General features: G+C 36.0%; 1 protein-coding gene across 4 annotated transcripts in view; it reads right to left on the reverse strand.

Moving 5' to 3' along the window:
* The window catches only part of LOC106882176 (sodium/calcium exchanger 3), a 318,219-nt gene that overhangs the window by 297,731 nt on the left and 4,997 nt on the right, over positions 1-15,491 (reverse strand). The gene's annotated exons all lie outside the window — the stretch shown is intronic.

Here is a 15,491-nt window from a genome sequence, read left to right on the forward strand (position 1 = left end):
TATATATATATATATATATATTTATGGATATAATGTGTGCACTTGTGTGTATTATGCTATTATTGGTAAAATATATATATATTAATTCATTCAAGTTAAAACATGAATGCTAAAAGTATAAAACAATACACTTCCCAAGCAGCAGCTACAATGATTTGACTAGAGATAAAAATCTTATCTCTCATTTGCAGTGATACTGAATGAAAGAAAGGAATTTCTAAGTACAGCTGCATGTATCTGTGCACATGTGTAAATATTTAGACAAGCGTCTCTGCATGTGCGTGCTTCTTTCTATATCATAGACATGCAATATGCAGAAGATTATCATTTTTGAACTATTAACATTATTTTTAGAGATGAAAATACATCAGTGGCCTGGAAGATAAGAATATTATTTACTAGTAATTGAGAAATAACAGTTCCTGGTACGAATCTTGTGCATTCCTATGTGCACCTTTAGGGAAGAGACATCTTGTGACAAGTCAGATGAAACTGATTGAAATAATGTTAATATATATTTTTACAGAAATGTAAATAGAGATTTTTACAGAGCCACATTATCAACAACATTATTTTATGTCCAGTTTTGGGGATTTTTTTTTCATACAGGTATGGGCCAAATAAGACTTCTTGAAGCAGTTTTCTATAACCAAATGTTCTTCCTAATGACAACTCATGTTTTCAAGTAAGGTACGTCCTGCTTCACATGTTGAACTGCTAAGCTACAAGACATGTACTGTTCATGTAGGACTCAAGCAAACATCATTACTGTGCAAGCACTGTTAATGCAAACCCATATAGCAACACTCACATGTATGCATGTGTGTGTGTGTGGGGTATATATATATATATATATATATATATATATATGTATGTATATGCATGTGTTGTTTTTTTTTTGCAATATGTGACCGCGTGTGTATCATTGGCAATTTTCTTTCTCCGTCTTCCCTTCTTTGGACTTTTTCTATATTTCTGATGAAGAGCTCCGCTCGAAACATGAAACCCTCTTTCTTCTCTTCCCTTTCCTGAGCATCCAATAACACTGTACTTATTCCACGTCCTCACGTTGTTGTTTTTTCTTGCTTGTTCATGTTTGGCTTGAGTATATATATATATATATATATGGTAGTTGGTAAACTAGTTATCTATTTCTACTTTACTTGTTCATATGTTTAAAATTTGCCTGACGATGGTAGGTTTTGCCATGTTGTAATCTAAAAATGCACCAATAAACTGCCACTAAAACAGCTGCTGTGAATTTTGAACCCCATTTATGTTCTTCATTTATACATACACTATGCTTGGAACCATCTCTGGATTGGATGTGTAATTTACACCAGATTGAGTACTTATGTGTTTATGTATCTGTCTATGCGTATATTTATATATAAAAATGTGTGTGTGTGTGTGTGTGCACACAGTGTAGTACCAACAAATGAAAACAAAAGCTTCAACATACTATAGGCTCAAAACTAAGTACCCAACAAGTCCTGGTGTCCTACAGATTAAGATACCTAGATTCTAATGAATCCTGCAATTGATCTATCTATAAACACATACAAAAAATTCCACTCACAAGGCATTGGTCAGCCAGAGCTATAGTAGGAGACATCTGCCCAAAGTACCACACAATGAGATTGAACCTGATACTGCATGGCTGTGAAGCAAGATTGTGAACCACACAACCATACCTGCACAAGGTCACAAATTTGATGGGATATGTAGAGTCAATTATAGCAACCCCAGTTTTTAACTGGTTCTTTATTTTATTGATCTTGAAAGGAAGAAGAGGTAAAATTGACCTAGGTGGAACTTGAACTTGGAATGTAAAGGTCTGTTCAAAAAAACATGCTGTGCCTACAGATGAGAATGCATCAGTGCAAATATACGAAAGAAAAAGTTTTATCTTTAAAGATATAGAGTTTAAAAACATTACACCTCTCTATTTCCATCATCAATCAAACTCCAGCAGAAGACATATGTTAAACTTAATACTTCAGTTTATACTATATGTCAAAAAAGGAACTCATCTTTTCATCTCTAAAAATGGTTGAGAACCACTCTCCTAGACTGCAGCCAATAAAGTATCATCCAACCGATTAACTCATTCACAGACCTGTTCCAGTCACTAGCCCACAGACTGGTCATTTCTTGTATAAGGGCAATAAATTGTTAAAATCATTAGAGCACTTGCAGTATTTATTCCCGCTCTCTGCTTTCAGATGCTGTTGGAGTCAACTTCACTGTTTGTCCTTTAGGGACAAAACAGAGTAAGTACCAGGCCAGGATGACGGAATGGCTTAAGTCTTAGTGAATCAGATGAGCCGCTTTATGGTTTTTGTTCCAGTATTTCATGGTCGGGTTTAAATTTCAGCTCAGTAATTCGTGTCTGGGTGATGATCAGGGCTAATCGTCAGACCATGAGAACCACAATTCATTATGGAGGTGGTACAGAGTGGAAGATGATTACAAATAGTAATACAAATGTGAGATAAGAGTCCAGCACCATGCATTCTGCTTTTCTGTTTTTTAGCATCACTAACTATATCTCTTAATCATAATGGGGGATGAGTTAACTCTGCACTGCTTTCATAAATTGTGTTGCTTTGTGCCCAAGTTGGGAATCATTATTATTAGACAAAACGCCTGTGGAGTTCAAAACCTGCTGAGCTCAGGTTTGCATTTTATCCTTCTGGGATTGATAAAAATAAAAGAGAAAAAAAACTAAGGCTGACATACTTGACTGCACTCAGACCCAAATTTCTTACCTATGCCTATATAAGGAAACATTATCATTACTATTATTATATATAATTTAAGTAACACAGCAAATCTCAGGAAAAACCATCACTCAGCACATTTCAGCTTAAGACAGCTGAAAAAATGTCTCTCTCTCACACATACATGCAGCTATCATCATATTTTCGACAGCAGTGAAGGGATTTCAAAAGTCTACTACCATAAATGACTACTACACTTACCTGCTAGTGTGTGACAGATATAGTTAGAAAGAAGAAATAGAAAACTGGGTACTGGAAATTCCAGTAGCACAAATCTGAAGACAGACACGCTTCTGACAATCACAGTTAAAATCAACTAGAATCTCAATGATGAAGCTTGACTATTTGTCTGCTTACATAGCTTGTTACACAATTAGTTTAACTTATCAACCAGACAAACCAACAAGGGAACTTCTAAACCTTTTATTTTAGTATCAAGGGAAAAATTCCAAGTGCATAAGGCCAGTGGGGAGGATGTACATGTTATATTAAATTACAGTTTAGACCTAGAGTATTAAACTACTTCTGTTCTATGTTGTCTCTCAGATTGCTAGAAATAGCAGCCAAATCTTACTCAAACCATTCCATACTATCTTAGATAAAGAAGGATGATCATAAGGTAAGCTACTCCTTGATCATCATAAACATTTTAACATCCAATTTTCCATGTTTCCATGGGTCAGATGGAGTTTATTGAAGTAGATTTTCTATGGCTGGATGCCTTTCCCGTCACCAACTTTCACCTGTTTCCAAGCAAGGTAATATTTTCCCCATGACCAGATATATTCTTGCAGAATATGGGAAACGAACGACGATTTTAGGCTTGCTCAATCAGAGTAGTGACTGACTATTAATTAGGTTCACAAGAAAAAAAAGAGAAATAATTTACCTGCATATATCAGAAACTGAATTAGAATAGTGAATTAAAAAAGAAAAAAGTAAAAGTCAACACATGTATGTGTCTATAAGTATACAATTCACGTGATATATAGTGCAAAAATCCTTCTAAGGAAAATAAGTCAAAGTAGAAAAATGCTAATATAATTTTATCATAAAAAACATTTTAGTACCAGTTTCAGTCATTGAGAATCTTTCAACTCTAAGTATGGAAAACAATTAAATTTTGGAAAAGTTAAATGAAAAGTTTTTTAAAAGAATATTTGCATAGTATTCAAATACAAGGGGGTATTTTCCTTGTTTCTGCCTGTCTCTGTCTCTCTTTTTTACTCTTGTGGGTTCATACATATATATATATAACGACCATCCCAAAATATAACAATATCTATTTCAACACATGGTTTCACATCAAGAATCTTGCAACACAAATTCATAAACATAGTATATATATATATATATATATATATATATATATATATATATATATATATATATATATATATATACACACACACATATATATATATCCTCTTCTTTCCTTTCTAACTAGAGTATCCATGTATCTACAGCAAGACATCTATCTGTTCTTCTATACTTTTAATCTCTCAAGTGGTACAAAGTAACCCCCACTCAACACAACTCAAAGCTGAGGGGGGGTTTTGCTGTCTTTGTCTTGCAATGTACTTGGTGATTCTGTTGGCGATGGTAGCCACATAGAAAGCACTGGTGCTGGTGCCATGTAAAAAGCCCCCAGTACACTCTGTAAAGTGGTTGGTGTTAGGAAGGGCATCCAAGCTGTTGAAACCATGCCAAAACAGACAATGGAGCTTGGTACGGCTTCAGGCCTTACTAGCTTCTGTTCAACTGTTCAAACTATGGGAGCATGGAAAACACATGTTAAATGACGATGATGATGACACACACACACACATCTACATGTGAAATCAAATGACTAGTAACAATGCTTAAATGCATGTGTAGGCAGATATTTGAGTTTGTATGAGTGTGCCTGTGAGTATTAGTGTGTAATTATATATCTGCTCTCTTTCTCTCGCTCTCTCTCTCTCTCACACACACACACACACATATACATACATACATACAGAGAAGAAGAGATTTCTTGCACTTGTGAATTTCCATTCTATGGTACATCACCATTTCTTCTATCAATTCGCCAATAATTCTGTATTCCCATTCATAAAAATATCAGTGCAATATTATTTAGAGACAGCTACACATTCTACTGCAGTTAGCCATTCATAAAAGTAAGAGAAACACAGTACCTCCCCCTCTTCTACAATATATATATCTTCCTTTTATCTTTTACTTGAAGAACTTTTAGTCGAATGCATCAACCCTAGTATTTATAATTTTAAAGCCTGGTACTTATTCTATCAGTGTCTTTTGCCAAACCGTTAGGTTACAGGGATGTAAACACACCAGTACCAGTTGTCAAAGAGTATAGGTGGAAAACGCAAAGACATATACTTACACATATATACGAGAGGCTTCTTTCAGTTTCCATCTACAAAACCGACTCAAGGCTTTGGTCAGCCTGAGGTTATAGTGGAAGTTATTTGCCCAAGGTGCCATGCAGTGGGACTGAACCAAGAACCATGTGGTAAGGAAGCAAGCTTCTTATCACACAGCCACGCCTGCCTGTATGTATGTATGTATGTGTGTGTGTGTGTATATATATATATATATATATATATATATGCTAAAAGAGAAACCTCTACATAGGTGCAGATATGGTTGTCTAGTTAAGTAGGGCAGTTTGCAACCACGTAGTTTCAGGTTAAAGTCCCACCAAGCTATAGCTGACTAATGTCTTTTGAATGAATTTGGTAGATGGAAACTGTGAGGAAGACCATATATATATATATCTGATAATGAATGTATGTTTGTGTGTGTTTGTCCCTCCCCACAGCTTGACAACTGTTGCTGATTTGTTTATGTCACTGGTACTTAGCAGTTTAGCAACAGAGCAAGATACAATAAGTGCTAGACTTAAAAGAATATGTACTGGGATCAGTTTATTTGATTAAACACTTCAAGGCAGTGTCCCAGCATAGACACACACAGTTCAATGACTGAAAAAGATAAAAGAAAGTTGTTGACCCAATAGAAATTGCAGCCAAATTATCCTCAAAGGACAGTTTGACATGTAAATAATGATACCAACATGAACAATAATATTTTCTTTTTATCTTGGCACAAGGCCAGCAATTTTGAGTGGTTGAGAAGTTGATTATACTCTTTTACTCTTTTACTTGTTTCAGTCATTTGACTGCAGCCATGCTGGAGCACCGCCTTTAGTCAAGCAAATCGGCCCCAGGACTTATTCTTTGTAAGCCTAGTACTTATTCTATCGGTCTCTTTTGTCGAACTGCTAAGATACGGGGACATAAACACACCAGCATCGGTTGTCAAGCGATGTTGGGGGGACAAACACAGACACACAAACATACATACACACACACACACATATACATATATATATGTATGTATATATATATATATATATATATATATATATATATATATATATATATATGACGGGCTTCTTTCAGTTTCCGTCTACCAAATCCACTCACAAGGCTTTGGTCGGCCCGAGGCTATAGTAGAAGACACTTGCCCAAGGTGCCACGCAGTGGGACTGAACCCAGAACCATGTGGCTGGTAAGCAAGCTACTTACCATATAGCCACTCCTATGTTAACTCCCAGTATCCAAATGATACTTATTTTATCAACCCTGCCAAAAAATGAAAGGCAAAGACAATCTTATTATGATTTGAAGTCAGAACATAAAGCTGAATGAAATGCTGGCATACTAACAACTCTTGCAGCCCATGATTGAAATGTATTTGTTCATAGTTGCACCTGGTCAGTACTGACCGAGGGCTAAACAACAACTGAAGTGAGTGAGATACAACCCTCGTTTAGCATGTTGCTGTGGTTGCTGTTTATCCTAAGCTTCTGGAATAAACATTTTAACTGTCACAACCTCTAGATTTTTAGGGATTGCCTCAAATACTTATATTTTTAGGACTATATTTCCTAATGCATCTTTCTGTTACTTAAGGCAGTTGAATGAGATCTAAAGGATATTTTAATTAAATCAGTACTGTATTATTATTATCATTATTATATCATCATCATCGTCATCATCATAGGGTGGCAAGTTGACAGAATTGTTAGTACACTGGACAAAATGCGTAAAAGCATTTCATGTCTTTGCATTCTGAGTTCAAATTCTGCCGAGGTTGACTTTGCCTTTCATCCTTTTGGGGTCGATAAATTAAATACCAGCCAAGTACTGGGGTTGATGTGATTGGCTATCCCACTCCCCACAAATTTCAGGCCTTGTGCTTATAACAGAAAGTATTATTACTATCATCATTATTACTGTTGTTGTTGTTATAATTATTCTTTGATGCTGTAAATTATTACTATCATTATCTGTATAATCCAATTATCATCTTGTGTGCAGAAAAACAAGTATATTAATGTGTAATTGGTGTAAGATTCCCCTACACAGTAAACTTACTCCTATGACCTATTTCTGATTACTATCTAAGGGGCAATTTCATTAATTTTGCTATGCCTCTGGTTGAAGAAAAGGGTAATGATATTCATGCCTATATAAGGAAACTAATTATTCACAAGGAGATGGAGAAGAAGGAAAGGATGCAACAGATGGTAGAATCAGTAGAGCAACCAGTAATATATACCTTGCAATATTTCATTACACCCTTGAATTTATTTCCTGAATTCATGGATGTAATTTGTTCTTTATAGAATCTTTGTAGTTAAGGAGTTTGTTTCCCAGCCATAAGGTTCTAAATTCAGTCCTACAGCATGGAACCTTGAGTAAGTACCTCCTACTATACTGGCCTGACCAAAGTTTTACGCGTGTATTTGGTAGGCAGAAATTGAAAGAAACGTGTCATGTATGTGTGCATATGTATATATAACTGGCACTCTGTCAGTTACAGCAGTGAGGGTTCCAGTTTATCCAATCAACAGAACAGCTGACTCATGAAATTAACGTGCAAGTGGCTGAGCACCTCACAGACATGTACCCTTAACATAGTTCCCAGGGAGATTCAGCATGACAGACAAGGTGACAAGGCAGGCCCTTTGAATTACAGGTACAACTCACTTTTGCCAGCTGATTGGACTGGAGCAATGAGAAATAGTGTTTTGCTTAAGGCTACAATGCACTGCTGGGAATCAAATTCACGACCTAATGTTCATAAGCCGAATACATTTAACCACTAAGACATGCACCTTCAATATACATATATATAGGCACAGGAGTAGCTTGCTTACCAACCACACGGTTCCAGGTTCAGTCCCACTGTGTAGCACCTTGGACAAGTGTCTTCTACTATAGCCTCAGGCCGACCAAAGCCTTGTGAGATTTGGTAGACAGAAACTGAAAGAAGCCCATATGTGTGTGTGTGTGTGTGTGTGTGTGAGTGTGTGTGTGTGTGTGTGTGTGTGTGTATTTGTGTCTCTGTTTGTCCCCCACCATCGCTTGACAACTGATGTTGGTGTGTTTACATCCTCATAACTTAATTGTTCGGCAAAAGAGGCCAATAGAATAAGTACTAGGCTTACAAAGAATAAGTCCTGGGGTTGATTTGTTCGACTAAAGATGGTGCTCCAGCATGGCTGCAGTCAAATGACTGAAACAAATAAAAGGATATAAACACTCACACATGTATATGTAACTGTATGTTTGTATCTCCTTCATATGATAGGTGAAATGAGTGTCACTGTCAAAGAGGTAGAGTAATTCATTTCTAAAGTTGTGCTAAGACATATCTAGCCATGAGGAAATATTAACTTGCTTGGAAACAGGCAAGGGTTAGTGACAGGAAGAGCATCTAGCCATAGAAAATTTGTCTCAAAAACTTCATCTGACCATGCAGGCATGGATAAATGGATATAAAAACGATGATGATGATATTTCTAGGAACAATAAAGGAGACAGCCATTGAATATGGGATCCAGTTCAGTCAACTATACCTCTTTCCCCCAAATGTTATAGTTTTGCAGCAGCCAAAGTTAGAAATTATCATTATTAAAAGTTGGCCCTTCTTTTCAGGACCAGGACAATAAAATACTTCAGTCACTGATATTTGCTAACACTCTATAAATCTCAAGTGAGGCTCACTATCAAGAATTGATTCTACTTCTGGGATGGTGCTGTGGCTGCTACACAGATATTCTACACAAGTGATTCTCAACCATTTCTTGCCTATGAACCACTTCAATTTTTATTTTACTCTACTGGACTTCCATAGCCATTTGATGTGTATAAAACAAACTCTTACTGTATTTTTACGTTATTAAGAATTATATTATAAAAATGAAGATATTTTTTAGAAGTATAAGTATTTTGTAGAAATATAAGCAATTTATTGCACATAAATTTTAACAAGAAAATTTTTATATGGATCCCCAAGGGCCATAGACCCCAGTTGAGAACCCCTGTTCCAGACTATTCAACTACCTTAACATAAGGTCATCACAGACACATTCCAGCTTCTGACCCACATATGTGCTGTGTCCTCTTTCTACCTTCTCTACTACAACTGTAATGACCTCTGCTTCTCAAAATTGACTGGTCTTTCTGTCAACTCCATTCAGGCAATCAATCTCCTTTGTTTCTCTTCCTTCAGTGTGTAGTGATGAGCATGGGGCATGGTTGGCAATCTTATGCCCTGCATATGCCATTATACTTTAGAACAGGGGTTTTCAAACTTTTTGACTTGCGGACCCCTTTATATTGCAGGCTTTACCTTAGGGACCCCCTTATAAACGCTTATGAAATTTATACATAAATATTTGCTTAAAATAACATATATTTTTACATTTATTTATTTAACAGTATTTAACAAATAAGTTTATTGTCAATTAAAAGATTTCGATTAAAAACCATATATAAAATCAAATTGCCCATAAAAAGTATTTGCTGTTCACGGAACCCCTGTCTTGTCCTTGCGGACCCCTGTGGTCCGCGGACCACAGTTTGAAAACCACTGCTCTAGAATGCGGAACTCTTTCCCTTGCTCGTGTCTTTTCTGCAGCTGTTGGAAGATTAATAGCATCAATTTCACCAGTCTTGGAAAGATTCTGAAAGCCATGGACACTGTCTCTGTTTACTAACCCAGAGAGTAACAAAAAAAAAAAAATGTAAAATGATTTAACCCTTTTGTTACCGACCCGCTTGGGGGTTCTGTGACACAATCTTCCAATCTAAATTAGTGATCTAAATTAAAACTTTTCCTAAAAATTTTTCTCATTTATATTCCAAATATAAGCTTAATAATGACAAAGTTATTTAACTAAATTCTTCATTATCTTAAAGAATAGTTGTCAAGCACTGGAGTCAATTTAATCAACTGTGTTCTCTTCTAAAATTTGTAGCTTTTCCCACACTATGTTAGCCCCATATCATTATTATTATTGTTTAAATAAACCAACTATGAAGTTGTACGCAGCCAATAAAAACTAGAGGCGTTTACCTTTGACATGTCAGGGTTAGCAAAAATTGTGCATACCGTGCCCTGAGGCAACCTACGGTCATCAATTTCAGAAACCCCCAAATTCTAAAGAAGTAAATATACGTTTATTATTCTGTGATAAAATGACAAAACAAAAAGAATAAGATCCACAAATATTGAGAGAACTTACTGAATGAAAGTGCTGTGTTATACAAATATACTTGCACACACACACACACGCACACGATATACATATTTATGCACGTGTGTGAGAGAGAGTAAATTATATTAGAGAAGAAAAAAAATACGTAGCTGAGTAAACTTATTCACAAAAATATCAATAATATCAAATAATCTCTGATTGCAAGCAACACATACCCCAAATCTTTTTACATAATCTAAACACTGGCGCTTTGGTCCTAATTAGAGAGAGAGAGAGAGGAAGGGGGAAGGATGGAGACAGAAAGAGATAGGGGGAGAGAAAGAGGAGAGTTTCAAGACCAATACTTGTAGATAAGGTGAGGAGGGGGAGAGACAAAACAACAATCGATTTATATCGTTTGTCGTATATTAATTATAATTAATGTTTAGGATTATTTTATCACATTCAAGGTGGGACAGGATATGGAGCAGCGCTGACCCCCATCCCTTCCGAATTCCCCTACGCCGCAGTTAACTGGGATCAAGGTAAACAAAATTACCAACAAGACAAGCTAATGAGCAAGGATAGTCTCGTGTATCACTTATTCAACCTTCTTTCTCTACACTTTCCCCAAAACGATAAATGTTGACAAATGATGAAAACAACAGCATGAGCTTAATAAAATTAAACTTCATACGCTATAGAGACAAAGTAATACACGCGCTTCAGGGCTCCGATGCATAAACCATACTGATTTCCTCGAATTATTTATTTATTAATGTATTGGTCCTTCCACTACGAAATACTCGCTTGTCAATCAACGCTGTATTCCACATTTGGTGCAGAGTGATTTTGAATCTTACCTACAAAGCACTTCAAACCCCTATTGCTCCAGTCCAGTAGTTTGTGTGAGTGAGGGAGGAGGGAGTGAGTGAGGGAGGAGGGAGGGAGGGAGAGAGAGAGAGAGAAAGGGAGAGGTGAAATATGCTGAATTTTATCTAATAAAGTAGATTATTATGAAACAAAATCTGTTTAAATAGCACAGTATACTATTCATGTTCATAAATAGTACTGGAAACATGAACCGGATAGAAATATTACTAAAATGCATGTGAAGTACATACCCCGGCTACAAGGTACACGCACACACGCGCGCGCCTCTCTATGTGTATGTGTGTGTGTGTGTGTTTTTGCAAGAATCTTGTACTGCTTGCTTCACTTGGCCGCTATTCAACAAAGATATTCTTTAGGTAGTTGAAAATAAAATACACAGAACGGTGCTGAAGCCCTTTGATATTTCATAGTCAACTCCTGCTTATAATCACTATTGTAACACAAGCATTCCAGTGGACAGGCTGGTTTACCAAGGTTGCTCACTGATAAACGGTTTCAACTCATCCATATTGATTATCTGATAATCTGATTAATTGTGGGCAGTGGAGGTAGGGGGTGAAAATACATAACGTAATGCATCTATCCAAGAGAAAAATATATACATTAGAGATGCAAGAAGGAAAGAAAGAAAAGTGAAACAACCTCAATGACTACATTTGCACGACTGATTTGATATTTCTCCTTGTTTAGTACTATTTTCCTGTCTACAACACAAACTCGAAAGCAAATTCTAACTTCCCCAACGGTTCACACAGCGATTCACCAGCAACTCGTGCAACTACCCTACCGACCAAGGATGCCTCTGCATGGTCACTCGAACAGCTAGAAATAGCAGCTAAAATCATACCCCTACCAATCTTAAGAAATACCGGACATATTAAACAGTGTACTTAGTAGTACAAAGGACCTCTTTAAAACAGGATGGTCGTGGCTGGAATGCTTTTGATGAAAGATTTGCTAAATGCAAGAAACTACTTAGAATGTAAAAATGCTAATTGCATTGCTTTGTCTAAAAATTTTAGACAAAATTTTTGACAAGAATGGGAAAAGGGGGGAACACAAGTGGAAAAGCACGATGAAAATTTCCTGATAAAATCCTGCCAGTTGGAAAGGAATCCATCACATTCATACCGTAGAGCTGAAATGTGGGCCTTTAAGTGGCTACTTGATTGCAAGAAATAGTAGTAAAACCTTCCTCAAGTTTATATTATATCCTCTGAAACAAGACAGACACAATGTATAAATTCAATCCGAGATATACTATGTTTGAAATAAGACTGCCTTTAATTATAAGTCTGCTTGACTATGAATAGCTTGGGGATCAACAACACGATAGGGGTTTCAAAATGTAGTTTGTCCGATGACAGAAACTTTAAAAAAACCCTCATTATCCACAAGTGTCACTGATTTCAGAAAGACTATTTTTAATCATCATGGGTCAGGCTTTAAGTTAGAAGGGAAATTATCCCATTAAATTGAGGAGACGTTTCAACACTGTAGACATGTGCCGTTGTTGTTACACTTTCAGATCAACTTTGATCTAGAATAACCGTGATCAACGGCGTTTCAGTTATGGATATCACCCATTTTATTTTCAGACAGAGAGTCTATAAAGATTTTTAAAAATGGAAAAAAATCAATGTGCCTTTCTTCAATTTTTAAGACGATAAGGTGGGGGTGGGGCGATTTGAAGTAAGATTTTAGCAGCTATATTTCTACCAGAGGACTACTTTTCTTATCACGTGGTTGTCAATATTGCCTTATTTCCAGCTGACAATCATTCAAATAATAAAACAAACTTTAAATTTTTAACAATTACTTCTTAAATTAACATCAAACCATGCATGCAATGATCAAAATAAGATGTTTTTATATATTTTTACTATCGTGTAGCTTTTTAAAAAAATGAAATTACCTAACTCACAGAGGAGCTGATGATGGTGTTATGCAAACAGCTATGACAATCTCACACAACTATTAACTTCAGTAGCAGAAACATGACACAGGGAGCTCGATCTGTTAGAAATAACAACCAAATCCCCCTCGAGTTACATCCTACCGACTTAAAGCTTAAAGCAAACATCTCATTTTCGTTTGAGGAAAAATAAAATGGAATAGTGACGTCTAGAACTCTGTTAGGTCTGCTCGATCAGAACAATGTTAGGGGCTAATCAACGACAACAACGTAATTGGTTTGTAGTGTGACAACTGATACACAACACGGCAACATAAAAGTGATTTCTGGTGTTCTCGGGAAATTTTTTCCTTAATTTTTATTAAATAAAATTCCGGCAAGGAAACATTGCCAAAATTCCTACAAAATATAATTTATTACTACATGTGTTGTGATAAATATGTGACCATGCTAGAAATAACAGCCTAATCTGTTTCCAATAAGCCCGATCAGTTTACAAAAAAAAAAAAAAAAAAAAAAAAAAGACACGGAAAGACAGTGAATAATGTTTTGAAAAAGAAATGGGATAATTACGGATAGAATGAGTTAGGTTTGCTGGATTAGGCTGACATAGGACCAGTTAGTAGAAGGTGCATTGTGGTGCGTGCAACAGACAAAAGAGAAAGAAAAAGTAGTTTCTGCTGGTATTGAGGTCTATTTTTTAAGTTTTTGTTGAGAAGCTTATTGAATAAAGATTAGAAATACAAATTTCAAATAAAAAGTTAGAATAGCTATAATTATAGTTTTCACTCTAACCCAATACAGCAATAAAAAAGATAATTTCACTAAAAGCACGAGTGGTAGACCTAATATGATGCCCAGTTAACACTACCTGGTTGCCTATTACATTTTTCAGTAGCTCCGAGACTAGCGGGAGGAAGTTTTCCTCAAACCATAAGAGCTGGTCCGGATGTTCGCGGCAGAGTGGACACCGCTAAAGACAATTCTAAGCTGGTTGCGGGCGTTAAACCAGGTGACAGGTTAAATCCGCGACTGCGACGTGCCTTTAGTGGATAGAGTTCACCTTTCTCCCTCCCGCAGGTCACTTTCTACCCGAGGTAAAGGAAATGCCAAATGTTCAAACCGTGTGTGCATCAGCTTCATCAGTTTGTAACTGTATAGCTCATAATTGAGAGGGAGGCGATATTACCTAACTTCAAATAGAACAAAAAGTAACTGAATATTGAAAAAGGAGCAGAAAGCCACTTTCTACTTTCTTTTTACCAATCCAACAGTATATGTTTCATTAAATAAATGATAGAATAATCCATGATAGACGTGTATAGCACAAAGGGTACTCTTACGTTTTAAACATGCAAAACATATCTACATGTTACCTTGTTTATGGAATATCTTGTACACCAACTACTCCAAATAGAATATTTTAATGACAGTTCAATAAAAAAACTGAAGCAGGTGGGACAATTCTACAAAACAGTCAGGCTTCTTGACTTAAAATCACGAAAAAAAGGATCGTCACTGCTAATTAATGAGTGTTATTATTTACATACATGTACATTTTATATGCACACACGATAAATAACAGTTGGATTTTCCTTCGTTTTCAGTTTTCTGTAAGCAAAGGATAGCTAGAGATAGAGATCAAGTAGAAATGTTAATGCTAAATTAAAATCAGCACCTCAGAGAGAAGAACTGTAGTCCACTTTCGTTATACAAACTCTAACAACATCTGTTAATGTTCTCCGAAGAATAGAACTATCTCATGTAGACTATCTTCTGTCGCCCACCTGGCTCTTGGCTGCCTTTAAGCAGAGTTTGCTTTGTTGCAAATATTCAGACCAGGTTTTTTTGTTTCACGAAAAATCCCCCTTTCTGCAAAGCCTCCGGATCCTAAAAAGGATCTAGGATGCACTCCTTCTGTGTCTGATTAACAAAAAGTGTAGTCCCATGAAGAAGAGAGAAAGAAAATATTTAGTCATTCTTACTGAATTGCATTCTAAGATTTTTTTTTACTGTTGATTGTTTCATCCAGTGGACTGCCGAAGTACTTCTAAAAATATTTTTATCCCCGACGCTTCCTATAATACGAAAAACTAATATTTCGTTGTAAATGACTGCCCTTACCATGATAACAACGTGAAATATTTCATGAGTTTTTATCAGCTGTTGCAGGGCAAGGCTTAAGGGAAATAGTCTAAGACTGCCAGGGAATGAATAAATAAAACTCAAGACTTAGATACTTAAACATTTCGAGTAATTAAAAAAACAACAATAACGTGTGTGTGTGTGTGTGTGTGTATGTATATATATATAAATATATGTGTGTATGTATATATATATA

This window comes from Octopus bimaculoides, chromosome 6 (assembly GCF_001194135.2).
Source record: "Octopus bimaculoides isolate UCB-OBI-ISO-001 chromosome 6, ASM119413v2, whole genome shotgun sequence".
In the NCBI taxonomy this organism is placed as follows: Eukaryota; Metazoa; Mollusca; class Cephalopoda; order Octopoda; family Octopodidae; genus Octopus; species Octopus bimaculoides.